The sequence below is a fragment of the Euprymna scolopes genome, chromosome 14 (genome assembly GCF_053919585.1).
Source record: "Euprymna scolopes isolate OS-2025 chromosome 14, ASM5391958v1, whole genome shotgun sequence".
Classification (NCBI taxonomy): Eukaryota; Metazoa; Mollusca; class Cephalopoda; order Sepiida; family Sepiolidae; genus Euprymna; species Euprymna scolopes.
Window position 1 is genome coordinate 6,627,578 of NC_136495.1, and position 6,035 is coordinate 6,633,612.

General features: G+C 37.2%; 1 protein-coding gene across 1 annotated transcript in view; it reads right to left on the minus strand.

The window, feature by feature from the left end:
* LOC145292854 (intraflagellar transport protein 81 homolog) overlaps nucleotides 1–6,035 on the minus strand; it is a 62,799-nt gene that overhangs the window by 55,826 nt on the left and 938 nt on the right. The window lies entirely within an intron of this gene.

Here is a 6,035-nt window from a genome sequence, read left to right on the forward strand (position 1 = left end):
GAGATTGCTCACTGACAGCAATTAATGGTGTTACCTAGAGTCTGGATTATAACAAGCTTACCCAGATTTCTGTACTTTCAACATGTTGGTAGCCTATGAAAATAAGTTTGCATCATCGCAACAGTCACATACCATTGATTTCTCACTGGCAATGACTGCAAAACCACTGTAAAAAAATAATAAAGAATGCAAGAGAGTTGTATGCTCAGTCCGTCAAGTCCGAAGTAGCTGAGCAGTGGCTTGGTTCCTACCAGTTTTGGCAAATAGCAAACAGAATCATGAACAGAAGTATGTGCTCTATCCCAACTATCATCAATAGACCTGAGGTAATCTTATCAGCACCAGACAAAGCCAAACTCTTTGCCAAGAACTTTGCAGCTAATTCTACCCTTTGCGATCAAGGCCGCCAACCTCCAATATTTCCTCCTGTATCAGAAAACACGCTATGTGATATACAAGTAAAGCAACTGGCCCTGACAGCATTAGTGCTGAAAAGGCTTCAACCAGAACTAGCTCCTATACTTACAAAGCTGTTTAAGCGTTGTCTTAATGAGAATTGCTTCCCAACATTCTGGAAAAGTTCATCAGTATGCCTTGTATTTAAGAATTCCGGTGATCAGTCATCTCCCTCTCAGTAAAGACCAATAAGTCTCCTGTGCATCATGAGTAAGTTGCTGGAATAGAGTAGTAGTCAACCAAACATATCAAAGGCCTTTGATAGAGTATGGCATAAAGGTCTACTTCACAAGATCTCCAGCTACGGTATAGTTGGAAATGTCTTTTCAATTATTAAATTATTTCTCTCTGATAGGTTCATAAGAGTAGTGGTTGATGGGCAGAAATCAGAAACTCACAGTATTAATGCCGGAGTCCCTCAGGGCCCCATCTTGGGCTGAACTCTCTTACTGATCTACATCAATGATCTTCCAAATCACATCCTTACATCATTCATAGACATTTATGCTGATGATACTACCATCTATGGCAACACATCAAAATAAAATGGTACAAGAGGGAAAGAGGTGGCTGGTTACTTTTAAGGCATTTAAAACCAAGCTTCTATTTTAACATCAGCAATGCTCTAATCCCCATCTGGTATCAATTGAAATGAATGGCTCTCATCTTGTTTTGGCCTTGACCTTCGCTCCTGATCTGAAATGAAACACGTACATCAAATCTGTTGCCAAGGTCACTGGAAAAATGGTGGGATCCTTCTATGGCTCTAGTAGATTTCTCACTGCTGATGCAATTCTCTACCTATATAAGAGCTAGGTACATCCAAGGATGGAGTACTGTTGCCACATCTGGGCAGGAGCTGCTAGAAAGACCTTATCCTGCCTTGACAGAGTTCATAATAGACTTTGTAGCCTAGTGGGGGATACCCTTTTCTCTTCCCTGCAACCTCTTTTCGACAGAGAAGACGTCGTGAGCCTGTCTCTGTTTTAACTGTTATTTTCATAGAAAGTGCTCGTCTGAGCTTCAATCTATGGTCCCACCCCACCAAACGTTCACGAAAAACACTTGTCAATAATTTCCCCATCTCTTATTCTGTGTCTAAAACTAAACAGATTTCATGAAAAAAGCTTCTTTCTTAGAACTACACACCTGTGGAACACTCTTCCGTTTGCTTGCTTTCTAGCTGACTACAATTTGTCGTCTTCAAGTCCAGTGTAAACAAATTCTTGATCAGCCGTCCCCTTAAGTAATCCAATTTACCAAATAACTAATAATGATTACTACGATATTGTTCCATTACTATTGTACACTCATTAACCCTTTTTCTCTGAGCCTTGATAGGTGGTGATTCCTTTGTAAAAAAAAAAAACGAAAGAAATCTGAGTTATCATTCTTCTTTAGCTAGCCTCATTCTCAACTTGGGTATAAACAGAACAACCATATTTTATGTACTAGTTTTCATTTCGGCGTTTCATGTGTACGGTGAAACTTTTATTTACTTTTTTTTAGAAAGGAGTCACCACTTATCAAGGCCCAGAGGACACTCGAGGATAAGGGTTAATTAGTGTACAGTAGTCAACGGGGCAATATCATAGTAATTATGAGTAGTGGAAATTTTGTAAATTGGATTATGGCTCATCAAGACCTTGTTCACGTTGGACTTGAAGACGACCATATTGTAGTCAGCTGCAAAGCAGGGAAATGGAAGAGAATTCCACAAGCGTGCACTTCTAAGAAAGAAACTTTGTTCATGGAATCTATGTTTAGGTTTAGGCCCAGATAAAGAGTGGGGGAAATTATTGATAGTGGTTTCAACTAGATGAGTGATTTTTGTGGAAGTTTGGGGAGGCGGGACCATAGATTGAAGCACAGACAAGCACTTGCGATGAAAATAACAATAAAGCTGAGACAGGCTTGCAACGTCTCTTCTGTGGGAAAGAGGTACCAGGGAAGAGAAAAGAGTACCCCCCCCCCAATAATAAGCTACAAAGTCTATTTTGAACTCTGTCAAAGCAGGATAAGCTGCTCCTAGCAGCTCCTGCCCAGATGTGGCAACAGTACTCCATCCTTGAGTGTACTTGGCTCTTATAGAGGTAGAGAATTGCATCAGCAGTGAGATATCTTCTGGAGTTAAAACTTAGTGTTTTTAATGTTATTTTCTATTTGTTTGACTAAAACATGTTTTTAAAATTCGTTGTTTTCGAGTAATGCCTAACGTCATTTTACTCAAAATAATTTAGGTTACTGAAATAGGAATTAACTATCTAAGTAAATTTGGTAATTCTGTATTTGTGAACACATGATTTTCAGGAAGTTATTTGGGTGTGCCTGACGGATGACGGAAAGAATCAGAAATGGTCAACAAGTATTTTTTTGGTTATTAAGACATTATTTTCCAATATATTACTTAATGAATTTCAGTGGTCGTCGCCATTCTTAACATGAGGAGAGGGGGTTGTAACAATTTAATGTTTTCTTGTAATAAGACTCACCAGGCCGTTTCCGATTATTCTCGTCATCTCCCAGGCACACTTGAGTAATTTTGTGGAAATGTCAGGTTTATAAATGAGAAGTACCGAAAAGTTTAGCAATTGCAGTGTTTTTTTTTTTCTTTTTTATAAGGTGGTCACCACTTATCAAAGCCCGGAAGCCACTCAGGGATAAGGGTTATTTTAAGTACAGTACATCAGTGTGGATATTTAAAGTGTCTACTTAAGGGGGCGGTTCATCAGGAATTTGTTTACGTTGGACTTGAAGACATTCAAGTTGTAGTCAGGTAGTCAGGCGTACAGTTCTAAGAAAGAAGCTTTGTTCATGGAATCTACGTTTTGATTTAGGCATAGATAAAGAGTGGGAAAGTTTTTGACAATGGATTCAGCTAGACGGGTGTTTTTTGTAAAAAATTGGCAAGGGGGACCAGAGATTGGAGTTCAGACGAGCACCTGCCATGGAAATAATGATAAAACAAAGATAGGCTTGCAACGTCTCTTCTGTGGAAGAGAGGTTACAGGGAAGAGAAAAGGGTATCCCCCACTAAGCCACGAAGTCTATTTTGTACTCTGTCAAGGCAGGATAGGCTGTTTTTAGCAGCTCCTGCTCAGATATGGCAGCAGTATTCCATCCTTGGACGTACTTGGCTTTTATATAGATATAGAATTGCATCAGTAGTGAGATATCTTCTGGAGCGGTAGAAGGATCCTACCATCTTTCCAGCGACCTTGGCAACAGACTTGATGTACGTGCTCCATTTCAGATCAGGAGTGAAGGTCAAACCCAGAAGCTTGTCAAAACATGGGGCTTCTCCTAGACGAGAGCCATCCATTTCAATTGATGCCAGATGGGGATCAGAGCGTTGATGATGTAAAGATAGGAGTTTGGTTTTAGATGCATTAAAGGTAACCAGCCACATCTTCCCCCACTGAACCACTCGTTCGAGATCAGAGGAGAGAGAATCAGAGAGAGCTTTGTCATTTACAGCCTTTGATGTGTTGCTGTAGATGGTCGCGTCATCAGCATAGATGTCAACGAATGATTTAAGTATGTGTTTAGGTTAGGTATTTATGTAGAATATGAAACGTGCTGAAATAATAATAATAATATTGGTACTTATGCACTTATGTTACCATGCTGAAATAATATTATTTAGAAAGCCATTTTTAACATGGGGAGGGGAGGGTATTTTATAACTATTCTGTACTTCCACCTAACAATTTAATAAAATATATATGTATGTATATATATATATATATATATATATATATATATATATATATATATATATACATACATACATCCCGTGAAACGATTTTAAAAAATAGCATAGTAACATAAGTGCATAAGCAACTCGATATTATTTAGAAACCCATTCTTAACATGGAGGGGTTGGCTTTTTTTAAAACTAAAGATTTTTTTTACAGTCCACAGAGATATGTAAAATGGCCCAAAATTAAAAAATATAACAAATCGTAATATGTGGGTGATCAGTCGGGTGACTGATCTATAATTGGGATTTATCAATTTATGGGACCAAGGTTGTATGTTGCTATTTTTATTGAAGTTGGGAGTTAGCAATTGTGGGAGTATATTTATGGAACCATTAAAGGTAAATTTAACAGGATCGCTGATTAAGAGAAAGGTTTCAATAATTCACATCCTTACATTAAAAAATAAAAATAAAATCTGGAAAATAATGATACTCAACAAAAAACATTAATATGAAATAAACAACATTTATTTACGTGTTAGGAAAATTATTCTAAATTGTTCCAACGTAAGTATTTTCGGTACTCATGCAGAGAGTTATCTGTGCTGAAATAATAACGTTATTATTTAAAAAGCCATTCTTAACATGGGGAGGGGAGGTGTTTTGTACCTATTTTGTACTTTAACCTTACAATTGAATAAAAAAAACATATCATAAAACTTTAAACATGGAAATACGATTTAAAAAATAGTGCGGATCACTCTCTGCATTCTTGTGTTGAATAGTTATAATAAAGGATTAGTTAAGTTGGGATTTTGTGAGAATAGCAGGAGGCTTGAAATTACTGACTTTTGTATAAGTGTGCTGCATGCAGGCATTAAGTTCATGTGGCTATTTTTGAGAACAGTCCGTAAACATATAAGCGAATGCATGTGTGTTCATATTATAAGAACAGTTGTTCGAAATAAGATTGTTTAAAATGAGATTTAAATCCTCGCTCGAGGTGGTAAATTTCCACGCTTGGTATTAAAGTTTTACCTGTCACGTGAAAAATCGTAACAAGGGTTTTAACACCTCCCGTGGACGGAATTTCCTCGACATGTGTTAAACTTGACAAATTGAAGAGAAAACTAATTTGATTTTTGGAGGATAAGGCTTTCTTGAACGTTCCAGCCAGTTTACTGTATTCATACGCAAGGGAGCATAACATAGTTCCTTTTGTTTTATGTGTGTGGTGGTCACATCACAATGCTATGCTCCTATGCATTCTTCATATGCGTGCGTGTTTCAAAGCAGGAATTGCTATGAAATGTTTCTGCCGGGCATTTATTCCAGCTGGGCATTGCGGTTGCTACAAAATAAATGTTAACAAAGGCAAGATAAGTTACTCTTCTACCTACCTGGAAAAGTTTTTAGTGTTTTTACTCACTTTAAAATGTTTAACCTGTTCAAAAAACAGTATCGAGCGAGAGGTTCAAACAAGTATAATGATGGCGAGCTGACTCTTAAATGTGAAGTTTGGAAAATGACTTAAAACTTTAAAAAATATATGTACAAAGCACTGTTAGAAATCCACCCAATATGTGTCACGGTAACATATATTGGATTGTTTTTTGTTTAGTTTTTTTTTTTTTTTAAATCATTAAGTGTCAATTCACCGCCATTTTTCTTGTTCGAAAACATTGATCGACACTGTATGTTTTTCAAACTGATTAAAAGTTTAAAATGATTCCTTGGCCTTTTTGGCTAGGATCAAAGTGTAGTATCTGGTCTGATACTACATTTCACCTTTTCTGACCTCGATTAGTGGCGGGGAAATTCTTCTAGATTGAGGTCATTTTTGTTCCTATCCAGAGTGCCCCTTTTTGGAGAGCTA